Below are 21,114 nucleotides of genomic sequence, written 5' to 3'. Positions count from 1 at the left end.
GTAGTGCACATCATGTGGTGATAACAGTGTCACACCAGGCACTGACAATACTGGGAAGCTTTACTCTCCCTGGTCCCAATAACAGTGACTCCTTCCTGTTTAACACATACTGTAAGTATTATTTCCATTTTACAGGTGGAGTGGCAGGCGTGCAGAGAATCAAATAGTCCATCTCGAGATCATGCAAAGACTCTGGAAATACAATTCCAGTGAGTCCTGGCTATAACACTTTTGATGCCCATATCACTAGCTGCAGTCCTACAAGCACCAAAGGTAAGAAATCAGGTCCTTATATACATTATATGCATTATAGTATATAATTAAATCAATTTGAATTTAGATAAATCTGAAAAAAAAAAAGTTTATGTTTTTTTCTGGTGGCCAAGGATGAGCCATTAGTGATTCTGATGCCTTTTCCTGGTCTTGAAATCAAGAGTCATACACGGTTAGAAGGGGAAAAGGGATTTTACCTTGGTATTTATTTTAAGGATCCTTAGGTGCACACGTCCAGGTCAAATGCATCGGGATGCACCCCGCCGAATATATGCCCCAAAAGATCTGGCATAACATTATAGGTTTTACTAATTAGCATATCTATCAAAGATTCCCCAATGAGAGGCTCAAGTGAGCCCCCCTGCCCAATGAACCTTCTTCTGGATGGTTCTATCTTGGTTTACAGAATGTGTTCTGGAGAGGACCTTGGGGTCTGGGGCACACTGATCCCTAGCTACGAAGCTTCTAAAATGTTGAGTCTCTTAGCTTGACAAACAAGTCCAAGAATGTAGGGGAAAAGCACTAGGAATACAGAAGTTGTAAAAAGGTATAACAGGGGTATAAAAGAAAAGGCAAAAAATCTTCATGGCATCAATTCAAGGGAAAAAAAATTAAAAAGAAGTGAGTAGAAAAAAATCACTTTGAAAAAACAGGGTTTCTTTTCATATTGACAAATGAGGATGAATTGAAAGTTTGTTTGTTATGTAAGGTGATTCCACAATGTTGGACATAGAAATAGAAGATGCTGAAGATATTTAGTTGAAGTAAATTATTTTATATGTACCTGAAAAGAGATCTTGACAATTAAAGTTATCCTCTTGACAAATGTTATTTATCCCATGAAATTTTCTTCTTTTTTCCTTTTTGACAATTTGTCCTCTCTATGCAACATTTCTTTTCCTTCCCAATTTATTGAAAGCTGTAACTTTCTTTGCATGGTTAAAGCAAATCATTATGTTTTTTGTGATGAAAATTTAGAAGTCTTGAATGTTACTTTTTCTTTGGATCAGAAGTTAAATTTTAAATCTTTTCCTTGTATCAGAATTTCACTTTAAATGTATGCTAAACATGAGGATGAGGTAGGAAAATATGGCTGTTAGGTTGTCTCTCATTAATGTTTTGAAGCATATGTGGTTAAGATTTAATTCTCAATGTGTGGAAATTGTATTTTCCAGTCACAATAACTCAACAGGAGAAGAAATTAGGATGTCTGATAGATTCATCTCTGTGTCAAAGTATCATATTTTTGCTATTTAATATTCATTGAGGGAAAAAAGGCTGTCACACAATAAAGATATTATTTTCAAATTCATGCATCATTCCTGCCCAAGTCTAGTTGTCTGTATTCTTAACTTTTACGTTCTTAAAAATTCAGTTTAAGAGAAACAGTCCTTCTTTTTCACTCTACTAACATTTTCCAACCCCAATGAATTTGTAATTCTGTGATTTACAAAACCAAACACATATTAAATGGGGTATGAATATAAAATGAAGGGCTGTGCTCTATTCTCATTTACACCTGCATTAATCTGGAGATGCTCCATTGAAATCAAAGGAGTTATTCCTCCCTATGGAGTGAATTCACAACAGCTTAATGTCAATGGCGCTCAGTCCTGGAAAGGAGAGAATTCATCTAGATCTGAATTCTAAGCCTGAAATTAGTGGCATAGGAAAATGACAGGATTTGCATACTATTGTCAGGTTGTAGAGTGAAAACACTTGAAATTTTGTTCTAAGCCATTTTGTGATTCAGATTTTTTAATGTTGAATACAGTAGTTCATTTCAGTCAAAGGCACTCACATTTTTTAAGGAGTTGAAAAATATGCCCATTTCCAAAAACTGGAAATTGGAAGAGAAAAATACAAAGCCATACTTCTGCTGCTGCTGCTTCTCCTTATTCTTTAATAATAATAATAATAATAATAATAATAATAATAAATTTTGTCATAGGATAGGGCATTGCTCATGCAATTCTTCCTTATCTGGAGAAATTAGTTTAAGAAAAACTTGGAATGGAATGTGAAAAAATTGTACTGAAGGGCCACATGGCTACTATTAGAGTAGAGATGCAACGTGCTCTGATTTCACGGAACATGTCCACAATCTATTTCTAAAAAAATGAACATAAGTTAACTGTTTTTGAACAAACACATTTGGGTGCGTGCATGTAGTGAGGAGCTTTGGGACTCAAAATATTTGTCCTTCCATATTTTGGAAATAACTACAGCAAAAAAAAAAAACTTAGAGTAAACATTAATGATGGTTTTCAAGATGTCGAAGTCTAAGACAGACTTTGGAATCGAAGTCAAAGTTTGAAGTCACATGGAAAAAGATGCTCTGCAAAATTGTGGTATTATTTAAACCAGCAGAAATTTTGTCATTGGCCTCAGTGGAACCAAAATTCTGAGTACAAAGGAAACTTTTGCTGTTATTTTATTATGTGATTACTTTTGTAAACATGTGTAAAAGGATTACTACCCTAACTCTATTAAATGCTAGGTACCCTAAAGTCATGCTGCAATAAACTTAAAAGTTATTATCAACCCTAAAGAGTAAGCTCTTGGTAGGGGCATAATTTCATAGAAGTTCTAACATTAGCTATTTTTGTATATTAAAATATATATAAAAGTAAAAATATTGTGTTACAATTCTGACTAGGGCATACATATATATATATATATATATATATATTGCAAAACAATTCCAAAAGAAAAATTAGGAAAAGTTTAGCCTTTTCTGTTAGTAGTTTTTTTTCCTCATTTTTCTTTTCCTCAAAACATCATTCATTTTAGAAAAGAAAGACTGTCTGCTATTGCTGCGTTGAATGCTAAGCACATAATTCTCCTAAGCCCACAGTGAATAAGAGAAACTAAGAGCACTTTAGAAAAAATATTTTTACCAGTTAAGTATGAGGTTTCCTATTTTCCTTTTATGTAAATACTTCTACGGACTGTTGAATTGCAGAATCATAGAACACCTGAGGGTGGAAGGGACCTTCTAAGGTCCCCTAGTTCAACCCCACTGCTCAAGCAGGTTCACTTAGAGCAAATTGCATAGGACCATGTCTGGATGGCTTCTGAATGTCTCCAAGGGGGGAAGACTCCACAACATCCCTGGGAAACCTGTGCCAGTGCTCTTACTGTCATAATAAAAAATCATTTCATGATATTCAGAGGGAACCTGTGGTGTTTCAGTGTGTGCCCACTGCCTCTGGTTCTGCAGCTGGGCACCACCAGCTCCTTCCTCTTTGCACCCTCCCTCCATGTACATGTAGACATTAATAAGATTCCTCCAAGCCTCCTCCAGGCTAAGCAGCCTCAGTTCTTTCAGCCTTTCCCCATTGGAAAGATGCTCTGATCTGTTCATGCTGCTTTGTTGGATTCTCTCCAGTCTGTCCACCTCTCTCCTGTACTCAGCAGCCCAAAACTGGACACAGGACTGCAGGTATAATCTCTCTGGGGCTGAGCAGAGGGATCACCTCTCTCAACCTGTTGGCAATGCTTTGCCTGGTGCAGCCCAGGATACCATTAGGTCTCTTTGCAGCAAGGGCATGTTGTATGATCAGCCTGGGGAATTTGTTTTGCTTCTGCCTTACTTTGACAATATGTGACTCAGTATTACCGCAGGCCTGGGCCCTAGGGTATATTACCATGTCCCAGAGCTGTAGGGAGGAGGAGGAGAGAAGATACAGCAGGAAGAAATTGTGCAGCAAGATTGATTTATTTAATTATTTTACAAACTCTTTTATAGACTTTCTCTTCATAGTCTAATTGGACCAAAGATCAGCCACCCTTTGGGGGTGATTGGCTAAAATCCTAAAACATCCATTGTCAAAATATTTTTCTACTATACCATAAACAAGACTTTTCAAGGTTGCAGGTGGCTTGGTTGTTTACATAACTCTGCCACCTCTTCTGTGAGAGAGAAAAGTCTCTCAAAGACTTAGAAAATAGCAAGAAAATCCTTGCCAGCAGCATTTTTGTATCTACAACTCAGTTCCATAAGGAGAAATTCTAGAAAGCCTCTCTAAACAGCAAGCTTTTTTCACTGATGGATGGTTAGCATGGAAGATGAAAATTTGCACAAATGTACAACAATTCTAAATTTGTCCTATTAACCCAGCTGCACAAGGAACATGCAATAAACATACAGAAGTTTTGAGAACATGGTTCCCTTCAAATACAAACAACAAAGCCCACCATTCAGCTCCATCTTTACCAGAAACAATTGGTGTTATAATATTATGAAGAGATGAGTTTATTGAACAGTCATGTTTACATCCATGTGCCAAAATCATGTGCTGTGGTTTTACCCAGATTTTCCTGGAAGGAGGATATATTTTCTCTTATTTCTTCCAAGCTGCTATGATGCAGTAGAAATTACCTGCAAAACAAAATTTCTCACTAGAACTGCCCCCCCGCCCCATGAAAATTAATAAATGAGGCAGTATCCATCAGCTGTTAATTCTGACAGTCATGAATGTGATTTTAGTGCTTGTTCTATTTAAAGAATTGAACAATAATCAGTGAAATCACATAAACAGGAAATTATGTATCGTGGGCTCCAATTACAATAGAAAATTCACAGTCTTCCTGTGAGATTATGTATGATATATTTTATATAATCTGAGATTTTTAGGATTTCCATTGAAGTCATAAATTGATTAGTGAGCTTGATCCTAGATCTGTGCAGTCAAAAGTATGTTTGTCAGCAATTTTTATTTCCTTTTGGAAGTACTAAGCTGTAAGAGAATTCAAGTACTCTCTCCATATGCAAACAGATTCCTGTCAGCAAAGATAAATAAAATAGAAAGAATATTATGTTCCACAGTTTCCTTTATGATTTCTTCATGTTTATTTAAAAGGAAGGTGGGGCTGTCAACTAACTTAGGAAAATGTTGCCATTGCTTTTCACTTTGTCTGTAAAGTGGTCTGGTTTCACTGTTTTCTTCTCAAAATTTGGTTATGTTTATTCAATTATAATACTTCTCCTTCATTTGGGGTCAGAATCCTCTTCTCTTAGGCTTTAGCCATGTTTCTCTTCTACCAAGTGACTGAGCACTGTGAACATTTGGTCTTTTCCAGTGCTCTCTTCCAGTGTTAGTCATGCATAGAACTACAGTTCTATAACTTGCCTTGTCCGTCAGAAAGGAAAAGGTGTTTTATAACAATCTGTTGTTCGTGTTTATTATGTGAAGATTTGCCAGTACATACATTTGAGTTTTGTTATCCTCCCATACTCAGGATTGGGCAAGATCAAAGGCAATATAAACCAATAGTGTTCGAAGGCAACAAGATATAATGTGCTGCAGGAAAAACATAACTATTCTCTCCAGAACTAATGATAGCCTTTTAACATTGGATTAATTTGAGTAATTGTGATGGTACCAAAATATTTGTTTTAAATAGGTTTAAATAGGTTTTAAATGGCATATGTGACATATATGCTTGTAGAACAGATAATGCAATTATATTTTTTAATTTTGTTTATTGTAAGGATATTTACTTTTTCATGCAGCGTGGAACGTCATCTTATAAATATTGCAAACTAGATTGCTTCAAAGTTATGTTCTAAGAAGCTAATCACACTATCTTCTATGTTTATTAGGTGATAAAGCCTAATTGATGTATTAAAGATAACAAACTTTGAGACATCATATCACAACGTAGAGAGTATTGCAGTTTTGATGCATTTTTTTGTTCAGTCACATCTATGCCAGCAAATATACTATCTTTGTATATAGAGAGATATGTAATCTATTTGTATCTGTTAGAAATGGGTATTTTGATGTCATTTGAAAATGTGCACATTTCGATCATAAGTATGACTTTGTATCAACAGAGGTTCTGTAGCTGTAGCAGATGTTTGTGTCTTAGATTCTGATTGGATGCCCAAAAGTTGTGTATCTTCTGTACCTGATGCTTACAGATGTGTTTAATTCAGTTATAGAAGCCTTCACTTTCCCTCACTGGTTCTTTAATAGTAGCAGGAAATTGTTCAGGAACTTTTTAAAAAGACAGTGGAGAAAACATATTAGACTGTGATGTTTTTATCCTTCTGGGAATAGGAACAACCTTGTAGTTTTTTGGATTTTGTGTAGTAAAAAAAAAAAAGGCTCTTATAAGATGTTTGTAGACCCCAAATATACCAGCAGCATCAGTGAATCAGACAGGAACAAAATAAGCTCACCAACTGAGAAAAAGATTGTTACTTGTCAGCAACTTCATCTCCTACCACATTTATAACCTTCCCCAAAAAACCCCAGAGACTTTTTTAGCATTTTTGAAAGACCTCTAGGTTTGGGTTATTTATTATTTCTACACACTCAGCCCTTCACCCATTCCAGGTAATTTTTGTTTGACATTGATTTCAGGCATAGTAAGATCAGATGCTAAATGGGCCTGGTTTCAGTTGCTTAACTTAAATCTAGTAGAACTTTCTCACCAGAAAGCCTGTTGAGTCAGTAGAATAAATCTGAAAGTCAATGTTAATTATTCAGTAAGTGTTACTTAACTCAATCAGCTAGCGTATGGATTTTATAATTCTGGAAAAACTTCTAATATGACATACAACTTAGTTTATTTTATTTTCAAGTATGTCAATTTCACATGAAAGCTGAAGCCTGAGTAAGGATGCCAAACATGTCTTGACTATTTGAGAGAGAACTGAGCAAAGAGCTAGGTATATTATTATGTGCATGGAATAACTCAGTTACTGCTTAATATTTGAAGTTTGCTATAATTACCATTAAAGCACCTGACTAATTCTTTTTTGGGGGTTGTGTGGAGGAGTTAGATCTATAAATAATATCTTTCTGATTTTGAGAGAGATAAATGCCAGCACATACATCATCCGTATTCTGTTTCCATGAAGCGAGTAGAGTATCTGACCTTATACAAGTAAAATATTCTGTAAAATTTACATTGAACTTAGATCCTCGAGAGAAACACACCACAAGCCCAGTTCTGAGCATTTTAGGTAACATAGATAACTACATCTAACATACCTGGGTAGGCAGGTAAGAGCATAACATCCATGTGAGTACTTCAGTAACCCAAATTAGGGAGCCAGTTCAGAAAACTCCAGAATGTGTGTCAGAAGTCATTCTAATCAAACTGTGGCAGATTTGATAGGTGAGCCTAGATACTGCACTGTTGCGTGGCTGTCACAGCTCACTGAAGGCAGAACTTAAACTCACTGAAACCTTGAAGCCATTCAAAGGGCTTTTGCCCTTGAACAACTGCCAAAATGGAGTTTTAGGTAGTTTGTATATGCATACAAGTTTCAAACAAGCATTGATTTCTATAATAGGAAAACAGATTGTCTTTCAAAGCAAATTATTTTCACTATTAAAGTTTTTAAAAAGGTAACTTTATACCTTATTTCATATTACTATCGTGCCTTTGCATCTGTGGCCCGAGCTGGTACCTGGGAATACTGGTTGCTCTGTACTCCTTTTGCAAAGACAACTTTATACCTCATTTCATTTTGCTGTCATTTACTCTGCCTCAGCGGCTAGACTGGAACCTACGAATACTGGTTGAACTGTCAGAATCAGGCAGGCTTTTAAGAAAATGAGTTTTGACATTCCTTTCCTTTAGATGATCCCTTGTTTTTCAATTACTGCTTTCTGACTTGGAGATTTCTTAAGGTTACCCAGAGTTTGTTCCCAGTCTGTCAAGCAGGTGGCAGCAATGCCACGTCGGAGCAGCTCCCGGTCCCTTTCCCTGACATCAAGTGTTAATGCAATTGACCAATCAGTGCTAAGATGATGGGAGGTAATTGGGTAATTGTATTTTACTGATCACAAGCAGAGAAAAGGGGGAGGGGGGGAAAGAAGAACAGGGGAGGGGGGGGGGGGGAAGAAAAGAAAAAAAAAAAACCCCACCAAAACAATCACAACAGAGGAAGAGGGGAGAGAACGGAAAGGGAGAAGGAGGTGTGTAGCCAGAGAGACCGGCCCTGGGACAATTGCAAATCCTAGGGTGCCACTGAAAGGTGGGGAGTAACAGAAAGCCAGAGCGACTGAAAAGCGGAGCTACTCCCAGCAACAACAGCAGCTGTCAGGAGCTGGATATACACATACATGCGTCCCTACATGCACACACAGGGAGAATTCAAGCTGAAGCTCGTAGGAGGAAGGAAGCGTCTCGGCTGTGCAAAGGGCTATGCATGTCAGGGATGAAACTAAAAGCTGAAAGAAGCGGCTGCGCTCCTGGGACTGTGTCATCTTGGAAGGGAGGGAGGCAGGAAGGAAGGAAGAAAAGGGGGAAGATAACTGGCATGTGGAAGAAGATGGGAGACTAACTCACTGCTGTGCAGAAGGGAAATCCAACTTGTACATCTGAAATACACCAGGCTCAGCTTGGAAATGAGATCAGACCTGCATTGAAACACAGAAAGAGAGGAAAAGGGAGGCAGAGACGGGAGAGCTTTTATCCTTCTTCCTGTCTCTCTTTCCCTCTCTCTCCTCAAAGAAGAAATAGAAGTTTATTGGTCTCGGTGCTTCTGGATTCGTATAGCTGCTGGACAAAAGATGGAGAGGAAGCTAAAATGAAAAGCAAAGGGTGCTTCTGAAATTTACAGCTAAGAGGACAAATCACATCGTCCCGGGTTTCTTTGTGCCCCATCGGGGGAGTTTTAATGTCTGAAGGATTTTGAGACGTGGGGGGGGCAAAGGCGAGAGTGGGCGTTAAAAATACCCATCCCAAGTGTTTAAAAAATAATGAGGTGATGGATTTATTCTTGACAGCTGGTGGGAACCTTGAATTTTTCTCTACTCCCTCCCTCCTTCATTTCATTTAATGTGAAATTATGAAATTGCAGAGGAGTTGGAGGGAAGGCAAAAGGATATAACGTGGAGTTTGAAACAAGGAGAGGGTGCTGATGCTGTGGATTGCTGGCTTCTTGCCGAAATCAAAAATCCAATTGCGCACTGGGTTGTGATTGGAAATCTAATCAGATCTTTCGAGAGGGGGGAGAAGGACTAAAAGTTTATTGTTTTGACAGACAGGAAGAAAAAATTAAATGCTAAAGGAGATTCTTTTCTAAAGGAGTGTGGGGGAATAGAGAAAAAGAAGAATGGGATTCCCCATTCTAATGTGGAGACACATGGATTGGATAATTGATAGTGCAGCAAAGAAGGGGGAAAAAGAAAATTGCCTGGCAAGACCTGGATCTTAAGTGTCACAACAAAATTACATTAAAAGAATACAGATGGAGGATTGCTTAAAAGGAAATACAGTTATTTCTGCTCTCCAGAGAAAAAACAAATAGAGAGCAATGGGGAGCAGTGGAGCCAGAGAGGCAGAAAACCTCAGAAAAAGGAAACTAGGCAAACGATCCACAGTGGAATGAAAAGTTTCAGAAAGGAAAAGGACCATTCATCCTCTGCAAGGATTTTTGTTTTTCTCCTGTTATTTTAAACCACTATCCTTCAGTGAAGGCAACCATCAACATTACCACTACAGAAATTTTAAGCAGAAAAGTTGAAAGCCACAGAGAAAATAAAGGACAGAGAAGAAGAAAACAAAATTGCCAGAAGGGGAGAGTTCAGCAGTGTTGGGTTGGATTGGCACCTGTATGGACTGAAATTGCTGGGAAATTGCAGTTGGATATCCTTTTTTTTATTTCCTTTCTTGTTTTTAATTTTGGTTTGGTTGCTGAAATGAAATAGTTTTCTAACCCCTCCCCCACCCTGGTTTTTCATAATCACTCGGATTTCCAGCTGGATAGTCTTTGAGGATACAGTGAGTACACTTTCCATTTTATTATTTTTTGGAAAAGGAAATGTGCCCCATTGCCTCTCTTTCATCCTTATTCCTCTTTTCTCAGTCTTTCCCCCCACCTGAATAAAGAACCTGACTATATTTTGATAATGGCTGGAGGGGGGTGGTTGGGAAGAGAGAAGGGAAGGAATGAGGATAGAACTGAATTCTCACAGTAGCTCAAATTTCTAAAACTCGAGCCTTGGTAGGATGTTGCAGACACCTGCCTGTGTGTCTCTATAGCGTTTGTAAATGTTCACTAGCAAAGAAATCTTTTGAGAAAGCCTTTGCAGTGAGTGGGGGGTGCTGCCTGATTGCCCAGTCTCTACAAACGGATGCAAGTTGCATAGAATTAGATGCACAGAGGAGGTTTATTTATTTAGTAAGTGTTTAAAATAGTTCAAGGCTCTAATTGGAATGCTGGTATCCAGTCTGACACTGCAGATCAATATGGTGTATTATCAGGAACATTTTATAATCAAGCAGGGAGGTGAAGGGTGGCTTTTGGCGGGAGTGGGGGGGTTTGGGGCAGGGGCTTTTAATGGATTTTAAAGATGCAGCTCTGAGAGAAATGGCATGTTTACTCTCCTTTGCTAAGAAAGGACAGTGACAGGCAGTGAGAGGACATTCTTCTGTTGAAGGGGAGTTTAGGAAACTGCTGTACTAGCCACCCATGCCCTCCAGGTCTCCTCGGAAATTCTTTGTGATTTTGTGGTGAATCCTCCAGAGTCCCCTCAGACTTTCGTGGCAGCTGAAAGAGATTTACTTTGATTGACAAGCAGTGAGAGGATACTGAGGTGTTAAGAGATTTTTTTTTATTATTATGCTGATAAATGAAAATAATTAAAAAGTGGCTTGTAGATGGTGGGGTTCACAAATTAGCAATGATGTGTGACAGACCAGTAAATATCTCTCCCTTCCTGAAGACATGTCGTGTGGGAGTGTGGAATAAAGGGAGGATAACATGATGTTTAAAATAGAGGTCCATGTTTTCCTGTGGGGAAGAGTGCTACTTCCGTCCCCTCTCCTGGCATAACTGCATAGCTCGTGGGTTGGGAGTTTTCTTTCTTTTTCTTCCCCTTCTGTCCTCCCTCACCTCTACCCTCTTCAACCTTGGCCTTCACATGTTAAGGCTCCAGCTGAAGGTGTTAGGCCAAAACTGGTGCAGAATGAGAGGGAGAAACAACTAATTCAATGAGCCATTGAATAGGAATGGGTATTTCTTTTTTTTGGCAGGCAAGGTGCAGAACTACCTTTGCCACTCAGTTTACTTTTCTCTAGCAGCAATACTCTGGAGAAGGGGAAAGCAGTCAGGAGGGAAAGAAGTGTTGATAGATCCAGATTTTAGCTCTTTTATTTTCTAGCAGCATTTCTCACTTCACAAGCTGCCTGCATGAAACAACACAAAACAGAACTGTAACTTCCCTGGATAAATACACAAATTAGTATTAGCCTCGTCCTTTTTCCCCCCCTTCTCCATTCACTTACATCACTACTGTTACTTCATGTAAATGTCCTGAATATTTTGGCATAATGGAAAGGAGAACTTTTCCCTCTCAAATGTGTCCCATGTGCTTCTGTTTGGAGGTCATGCCTCTTAAACATTGGCTACTTGAAAAGGATTAAGATTTAGGGTTCAATTCTGCTCCTAAGGAAATCTCTTGGAGTTTTTGTTTGGCCACGCGAACTAATCCGACCCTTTGTGTAGTTGTGTTCAGAAAAAGAAGGAAGCAGGCACAGCAAAAATTGTTCCTTCCAGCTCCAATTACTCTCATCCTTCTCAGTATAGCTAAATCGTTTTAGTATGAAGTACTTTAGCCTCCTTTTTTTTCTCTGGGCCCATGTTTCCTGCTGGGACATTAAATGGGTAATAAGTTTGTCAGCATCTGAAAATAAGTGCAAAACTCTCTCTTGTTTATTCCTTCATGTATCATGATAAGTCTGTGCCCTATTGTGGGCTACACTTACATCAGCAGTTGCAGTAACAAAAAAGCTAAATTTATGTTAAGCTGCTGCTCAGTAATTACTGAAGGAAAAAGAAGCTGGCTAAGGAAAAGGCATCTCCAAGCTTTTCCCTGGATTGCTGTCAAGTGAACACATAAACAGAAAATTTGATAGAGCAACTCCAGTTTTTGACAATAGAAAGCTGTCATAAGTTCCCCATTCATTTTGTACAATAACTAGCAGGAGTATTTTCTTGATGTGATAAGGAAGCACTGGGAAAATTTAGTCACCAGTTTGGGCTGAAATAGGCAAACCTTGTCAACATTAAAAAGCTAGGGATGTGTGTCTGCTTCCAAAGAGGCAACAGTTTCACACTTCAGTGAATCATTCACTTAATACAGTAGCCAAAAGACACATGGAACAGCCCAGAGTTTAACTCATTCAATATCAAAGTGGGAATGAGTATAGCATTTCTCAGCATTTGTGCTGAGGCTGATCCAGAGCCCAAAGGGCATAAAATACATAGCTAAAACCGTTCATCCAAGCATCCAGCTAAGCGAGAAGCAATATATCTGCTCAACCAGAGGCTGGAGCTGGTTGTCTCTGCTACTTCCCTTGCAAGTGTCTGAGCACAGGTGTGTCATTCAGTAGCATATGCTGGTCCTGAGGGTTGTCTCCTCTTCAAGCCATGGATATTTTTGGTAGTGACCCCAGGCAGCTGGGATTTTGGAACTGTACAAGGAACCATTATGTGTATATTTAAGCCTTAAATGCTTGTACAGGAGGAAAGATAAAGCTGTATTGGAAGGTCCTGCTCTGTTTGTTCTAATTGTTTTCCAGAAGGTCAGAGATCACATACCTCGAACTTCAGTCAAAGTGTAAGTTATTAATGCAAAGGGGTGGCTGATCTGTGTCTTTTCTCATGTCAGGAATGATTTGTATTGATCTAGAGTTGAAGCAGGTTCAGTTTGCCGGAGTCAACTGTGTCACTATATCTCCCACCCTGATACCTCTTACAAGTGAAAAACAGGCTTTTAGATTAGGTGAGACCCAAGAAAACATGCTGTAGATGTGGGCCAGTACAAGCAATTGTGTGGGACTGGAGAAAAACAAAGGGATTCCAGAGGTGTTGCTATGGCTTCCTATACGTAGGCTTTAAAATTATTTGCCTGTGACCTAAAAAGCTGTCTCACATTTGGCATGAAGATTCTTGCTGGTGCAATATGAGGCAGGAATATTTTGGATGGGGCTCAGGACAGGATTTTAGCACATTTTAAGAGAGCTTGGTGCTGGTGAAAATTCCCAAGCCAGGCTATCCAAGTTGCAGTATATTCCCTGAAGGAGTGCACTGTGCACAGCAGCACTGCGAGAGAGAGAGAGCCTCCATCTCGGTTTCTTGCCACAGTGGCTTCGTGTTGGCTTGGAGATGTGCCTTTGTTTCTGATGGCTAGTGAGGGAACAAGGGGAGAGGGAAGGGTGCTGGAATTACTGTTTTCAGTCTGGGATGAAAATTACTTTGAAGATATGCAATTGGCACCTACCAAGTATTTTCTAGAGTAGTCAAGCTGACTGGATTTCGGGTTACTATTCTCAGGGGCTTTTCAGCATTGCCAGCTGCTCTGTGAAAATCATAATGAAAAGCAATCCTCCTTCAGCCCCCACAGGACAACCCAGATGAGAAGGATTTAGGAACAGCAGCATCCATGCTGATCTGGAAGGCAGCCTTGCAGCATGCTTGAATCTAGCAGCTCGGACAAGGAGCTGCCCTTGGAAAGGATCCTGGCTCTACTTCCTCTCATGGCAGAAGACATTGGGGATTGACTTGTGACTCCTTAGAGTGGTTTATTTAATGATTCCATTCAGAAAAAAAAGGGTACCTGTTATTTAGCTGTACTATCGTGGTCATTTTTTTCTCCTAGAGGGTAGAAATGGGGACACAAGAGGGGAGAGATGATTATGCCAGTGGTGTGTTTTAGTTGCATATTCACAAGCTGCAATGCATGGAAGTGAATTAATGTGCAGTTCCTGGTAGGGGGTCTGGATACTTCGCTATCTGTTAGCGGAAAAGGCAAAAATCAGACGCTTGTGCATGCACACAATAAAAGCGGATCAGGATTTACATTTGGTATCCAAGGAAGCGAGAGCAGAATCCTGCAGGGCTTTCTGTTCATTGTTTAAATGTTGCCATAGCGATATCTCAGGGCACAGGTTACATGTTTTCCACTTCTGGAGTTGAGCTTTCCTTCTCTCCCTCTCTCTCTATCTCTCTCAATATTTTAAACTACCAGGAATACCTCCACAGCAGAACTTTGCACAGCAATAGGAAAAGGTGTTTGCAGGCTGCATTATCTGATGGCATATTGGTCTGTATGCTCTTCACTGATATTTTCTAATATGTTAGAAACCAAATTAGGAGGAAATTGTTGGATAGAAGTGCAGTGTGAGACTTGTTGTTAGGACATTGAGCATATTACAATACTTTCTGTAGTGGTGATATGTTAATTGGATAGCTGCAGGCAAGCAAAGTGTAGCAGTCGCTGACAATTAGAAACAACAATGAATTTTCCAGGACTGAATCTATTCCTTGGGCATATTAAAATGCATTTCAGGTATATACCATAGCTTGTGTAAATTTAAATACTAACACCACTGTAATTCTTGAAATTCTCTTTCCACAGTGCTAAGACAAGATTTACCTTTGCTGCTTGTGAAAGGGAGAGAGGCAGCATCAGATCACTGAATAAAATCTACTGTAGATTTGCTGCCAAGCTTGTACTTGTTATGTCAGGACTGTGGGGGAGCAATATAACCAGGAACCAGAAGAATTAAAAAGGAAATGAACCAACCCCAAAACAAAGCAAAAGATTCCATCAACAATTATTTCACTTGCAACTAGGTAAAGCTTACTCAGAAGTATCACAGCAAAATAAGTTAAATAAATGATATTTTCTCTGCAAACCAGAAGCAATTCAGAGCATTCATTAATGCTCTTTGTGTTTAAGGAATCAGTTATTTGACAGCTACGGGATTATGGGATTCAGACAGTCCTGTGCATTAAAATAATTCTCAGAAACATGGATGTGATTTCCTTTCATATTTGTATAGACAGTATTGTATGACCTTACTTCTAGAAGGCCCAGGAGTTGGTGCTTTTACTTCACCATACATATATAAGAATGATTGCCCAAAGGATCTGACCTGATGCTGAAAAACAGTGGTAGTAAGTTTCAGAAAGTATTAGTGGTCTTCAGATCTGCAGCACATTTTGATTTTGCTTACAAGCCCTTCTTCACTTTCATGGCAATAATCTCTTCCCCCACTTGCCATGTTATGTGGGAAATAAAGCCAAGCACATAAAGAGCCGGGTTATCGATGTGGGGTAGCAGCATGAGTCATAACAGTGCAGGTTTCCTCACACTGCTTATCATTGCACCTTAGCCATGGTCTTTAGATAAAGACTATCTTAAGACCTTAAGCACACTAACTCTGTTCATGTACTTTGAATTTACCCCAGAATCTTTGCAATGGGAAAAAGGTGGCCATCTGTGACCAGGATGGGGGGCACTCACCTCACTTCTCATGTGCTGTGCCCACTCATCAAATTACTGAAGTTCACCAGATTCTGGTTGTTTCTATTGGAACTTATGGCAGGGAGTAGAGGATAAAAGTTTCATCATATTGGATCTTCATCACCTATATACTAACATTTTACTTTCTTGTTAATCTCCAAAAGCAGCTATTAGTGGACTATTCATATAAGACAAGAGGATGACAATCTCTCCATGAACTGGTATAAGTGAGACTTCTGTCTTGCAGGAATTAATGAAAAGGATTGAGGTTTCTTATTCACTAATGCTCATTTTTTGGTCTTAATTCAGCATTGTAATGTTATGAGCTGATTCTGTAGCAGCTCTTCCATGCAACCAGTTTAATTTATTTTACATTCCTTTTTCTTCTGTTATTGTGAGAAGATAAACCCAGTTTTGCTCCAAGTGATCTCAATTGGGTATTTAGTAATTACTTCAGCAGGACTGATCTTGCTCTGTAGGGTTTTGTTCTGTTTTTTCTTTATTTCCAGAGATAAATAACAGAATAAGTATTTATATTTACAGATATAAAAAGATGATCTGAATACCATTTTGAATTAATATGCTGCAAACTTCCAAATTTCCAAAGGTTCCATGTTCCTTTGCCACCCCTGCTGACATTCCAGGTGTTAGTGCATTTTTTTTATCAGCGTGTAATGTAATAATTGATGAATTAATCTCACTGCCACAGCAATACCTCACCTTATGTTAACAAAACCAGCTGTTTTTAAAATTACATATTTTAGGTCTGAGTTCTTGGTGCTTAGGATGGTGTAATCTGTGTATTGACTATTTAAGTCAATAACTGAATATTGTGACACGTTATAATCAGTTTAACAAAAATGCTCATTTTCCTTTTAAAATCTAGAAGAGTCTTTACATGGACAGAAAGAAGAAGGTTAAGGAATCATACTTTTTCCTCCCTCAATGCATGCAAGTTTCAAATGAAGCGTGCAAAAATATATTGAATTCCATGAGCTTCTTTGCCAAAGGGCATATATGCTGTGTTAAGGGTTCTTCACTTAGCTGTTTGGTTTTACAAGGATTTTCTTTGTCCCTACTCAGTTTGTGAGCCCTTATTGGCCAGGCAGATTCTTCTACAAGTGGTTATACATTATTTTTCCGGAGGAAAGCTTTTACGTTTGTAACATCCTTTAAAGAACTGAGGTTCATTTTTGCTAAGGTTGTTGATGACACAGCTACTAGAGGGGAAGGATGGTGACCCCATTAACCTTTCAGGTTGCTCATATGCAGTGCACAGCCTACTACTTCAATAAGAGTTTTATTGCATTTAACACCCGTGTGAATTTTGACTGTATATGGTGCAGGGAATTAAAACCATAATGGATTTGTCCTTTGAACCAGAAGGAGGTCAGAAAGCCTCACCTTCTGTGAATGCTCATGTTGATGCCCCTCTTTCTGTAATGTACATTTTCCTGAGTAGTCTGGCCCTGAAGATTGAGTTACATACATTAAGTAAAGGCCTGGAGGTATCTGTTAAAGACTACTGAATCAAACCATAGTGGAGGATGGCTTAGTCCTTAGGTAACTTTGCATAACATGTGGAAAAAATAATTGCATTTTTTAATGGGAAATTTCAGGTTTGGGGATATATATGAAAATGTCATGCAGCAAGTAGTAGAATGTCATTACAAGTTGCAAAGAGTATAGATAATAAATTCCTATCACAAAAGGTATTGCATCTAATTTAAAGTATCATCTAGATAAGATTTTTTTTGTGGCAAAGAAAGATGAAGCTGATGATGGCCTATGGCAAATCAAAGATGAAAATCAGTCAGTGTTGCTGCTTTAGAAATACCTATCTTCTAAACCCGGGGAAAATTATGAGAAAAAGTGATTGGAAAGGATATATAAACAGAAGGCTGTGAATATAAACTGGTCAGTTTCTAGGAATATATTGTTTTGCCATAGAAAAAATCCAAATTATAACTTTGAGTCCGTCTGATACAAGGAAAAGGAAGTAAAAATTTAATAATTAAACCAAAACCAATATCAAAATAAACTAGTACATAGTAGGGAAAAAAGAGGAAATCATAGAACAATCTCTATAAAAAAATAAGGTATAAGAGGAGTACAATTGATGTCATAGGAGAGAATTGTTGTGATTGTGTGGTAGTCTTAGAATACACCAGAAATAAGGGAGTATTGCCGTTGTTTTTGTTGGCCACATCCTGTGAAGAGCTATTGGCAGTAGTGATGCATAACTGTCAGAATAATTCAATTAATATTTCTATTCTGTATCTGGAAAAAAAAAACTTTTAAAAAATTTTATCATGAAAGGATTTCGAGGAATATTTATTAGGGGACAAATATTCTTAAATCAACAGTTCTGTTTTACTTTTTCAAAAAATTGTCCCGAGTATGTATCTAGAAAACATCATAATGATACAAGTGAAACTTGCAACGACTTGGTAACCATTTACCATTTCCCCTGACATAAATTTTAGGCAAAGTAACTGAAAATCCAATTCAGGATTCAACTGGTAGAAATTTAAGGCAGGTAGAAGTTTAGTGTCAATAGTATAGTATTATGGGAAGTATTCTCTATCAAGCAAACCATTTGACCCTTTTATACTGGCTGGCTGGTAGATAGAAGTTACCATGGAAATAAAGTACACTCAGACTTTAAAAAGCATAGGATTCTTAAGTAGCTTACAAGCACTTGTAAGATGTTTAAAAGTAAGTATTGTGAGGAAATATTTTTTAATGTATTATAAAGATGTTGTGATTCTTTTTACAATAATTGTACCAATGTTCTAGACAAATCATTGACAGAAAATATCACTTAATGTAAATGTAGAGTCTACAGTTAGCAAGATGACCTAGATAAGAACGGCTGTTAGGATGGGTATGTCAGGTAAACTGGGTGAATAAGATTAAGTGAGCTGAGACGACATTTCCCAAAACTGATGATGCTAAAGAGGAGAATTGAAAACAAAACCAAACCCGTAAAGCAGGAAAAAGCACAAATACCCGTCCAATAATAATAATTAGAAAAACCTACCAACCGAACAAACAAACACAAAACGAAGCTTGAATAAGTGTCTAAGAGAAGCATGAGGCTTTTAAACATGAATGGCTGGACAGGTTAGAGAAATGGGGCAAAAAAACTTTTTTGATGCTGCCAGACATTGACCCCTTTCATTGCAGCCTTTGGTTTGGTCTGACCCAGCTGCTCTGGGCACTGTGAGGAGCCAACATCCATCTGGTGGAGTGACTGCACAGGGTGATCTGCACCTAGTAAGACCAGGCATGAACTGGGAGATAGTATGGATTTTGTCCAATAGTATGGAACCACCCAGAGTTGGAAACCCATGTGTCGAGAGGCAGAGTGAGCCTGCTCATAACCAGCATGGCCTGTGAGGATATCTGAGTGATGTTGCTTTATGGGATTGATCATAGGAAGGTTTTTAAATTTTTTTTGGTATTTATTGCTGTTTTATAAGTATCTAGTATGGTGGTTTATTTGTTGTATTGTTGATCCTGAGCTGGCAGTGAGTGCCAGTTAATTAAATGTCATTGGCTATAGTGATGTGATTTCAATCACATGAATTGAGAAGTTTTTCCTTGAGACCAAGTGAGGCAGCATGATAAATAAGACAGGCATACTGAGTGATATTGGATGCAAAATGTTATGTATAAGAAGAACAAATTCTGAATGAGGGACACTCATCTGTAAAACGAACTCTGAAAAGGATCTGAGATCACAACAGGCAAGAATTTTCACATGAGCTCCCACACTGATAGTGTTAAAAAATATTATGTCATGCCAGAGGAACAGAATAGTGATTCTAACAATGTCAGTGAGAAAACTGGAAAGCTGTTTGCATTTGAATTTGTCCACATTTTAAAAATTTTGTTGAAAATAATTGATCCACAAAAATATTCAGTGCTGAATAAAAAGGAAAATAATTAGTACTTGAACGTTAATCTATTCATTAAGAAACTCAAGAATTGATGTGATTAGTTTAAAAGGAAAAAAATGCATGTTTAAATATTATGTAATATAGCAAATAAAATTCTAAGAAGAAACAATAGATGAAACCTGAGGTCTCATAAATTCATATTAGAAATTACAGGATAATTTTAATGTTGAAAATAATTTACCATTTTTTAAATTAGTGGAGAGTTATTTTCTCTGTCTCTTGGAGTTCTTCTCTTTGTGGAAGACAGTTGTAGTGAAATATGCCTTATAGTGTTTTGTATATTTTGATAATTCAGAAAGGCAGAGTAGATGATTCTGAGGTCCCTGTACCCTCAGCCTGTGATCTGCCAGTAAAAGGAACCTGGGCATCTATAACCAGGTTTCCAGTCCTGTCATCCACAAGTATGTGTAGCTTGCTATGAGCAAAAGACCCCAAAGGATTTTCACTCTGCAGTCCATCATTCCCTCTCTGCTGAGATTGCTATCAGAACACCAAAGAAGGTTTTCGGTCATCTGCTGCTTTATGACAGTACTCTGACTCAGTACCTCAGACTTTAGCTTGACTGGAAAAATGTCCTTTGAAGTCTGTGAATTTGTCAAATCTGAAGTGTTCCATAATGATGAATTTTAAAGGCTGTGCTGAGGGTGAACAAATGCTGTGTGTATTTACTTGTTCACTTGGTACCCAATCCACTAACTTATGTGACTAAGCTTCTACCTCCTTTGGAGTTCTCTTCATAATTTAGAAGTTAGCAAGCATTTAGGTGTTGTACTTCTGAAACACTGTCTTTACAACAACCTGAGCCTCCAGCCTGAAGAGGTCCATTTGTTTAGACTGATCCAGGTGTTCAACATCTAAATCAAAACCAACTAAAATTATTGTCTCTGAGCTTGTATCCAGCTTAGGCTTCTGATACGAATCCAGACATGAACTTCTGCAATAGTTGGTCAGATAGTATCTATTTTGCAATAGAAATAGTCTGAAATGGACTAAGTAAAGAGGTATCAAAGCTGGTATATTCAACATGCTCTCTGCTTAAGGACACTAAAGATTGCTTTGAGCACATCCTTTTCTTGCTGTGAATAGCTGCTAAGCATTTCAGACTAGAAACGTGTTTTTCTGTCTTCATAAAATAATTCCATTTGTGGACTTTATTTATTTTACTTATTTCTTTTGCTAATTCGTGTCAGGTTTGGGAAGACAGAGAGGAAGAAAGAATTAAGTGAACTTTCCCTTGCGTCTCTGCATAAAAGCCTCTGGTAGTGTAGGTTGAAATTACATGCAGTCTCAATGGGCTATCTTCTCATATTTCTAGTTACTCTTCACCTTCCTTGGACACTGTTCTAAACACTTCTGAAAAAAATTGCTGATGGAAATCTAAAGTCAATATACATATTTCATACTTACTGGTGAGATAGGTGTTCACATTCTCTGTTTAGAATTCTTTAGTCCAAGTCAATTTTTTCATATAAATTGGGTTTCCTCCATTCATGAGCCTTCCTGGAGTAGTGTACAATTTCATTGTTATGGCTGAGTGTAGCTAGTCCAAAAGGTAGTGGAATGTGGGAACGTATTCTCTGAGGTAACAAAGGGCA

The 21,114-nt window shown here is 38.2% G+C and overlaps 1 protein-coding gene across 14 annotated transcripts in view; it reads left to right on the top strand.

Moving 5' to 3' along the window:
• LRRC4C (leucine rich repeat containing 4C) overlaps positions 1–21,114 on the top strand; it is a 497,660-nt gene that overhangs the window by 395,277 nt on the left and 81,269 nt on the right. For 11 of the 14 annotated variants that reach the window (XM_042038289.1, XM_042038287.1, XM_042038282.1 and 8 more), the window contains one exon: positions 136–273. The gene's annotated coding sequence lies outside the window, so the exon portion shown is untranslated. Of the gene's footprint in view, positions 1–135; positions 274–8,142; positions 10,024–21,114 lie in introns of those variants that run through there. The other 3 variants (XM_042038294.1, XM_042038296.1, XM_042038283.1) reach the window with 1 other exon arrangement.

Source organism: Corvus kubaryi, unplaced genomic scaffold, assembly GCF_017639235.1.
Source record: "Corvus kubaryi isolate FWS band 111438036 unplaced genomic scaffold, C.kubaryi_AGA036_p1.0 37392, whole genome shotgun sequence".
NCBI classification, from domain to species: Eukaryota; Metazoa; Chordata; class Aves; order Passeriformes; family Corvidae; genus Corvus; species Corvus kubaryi.
This window is presented reverse-complemented; position numbering and strand designations above follow the sequence as displayed.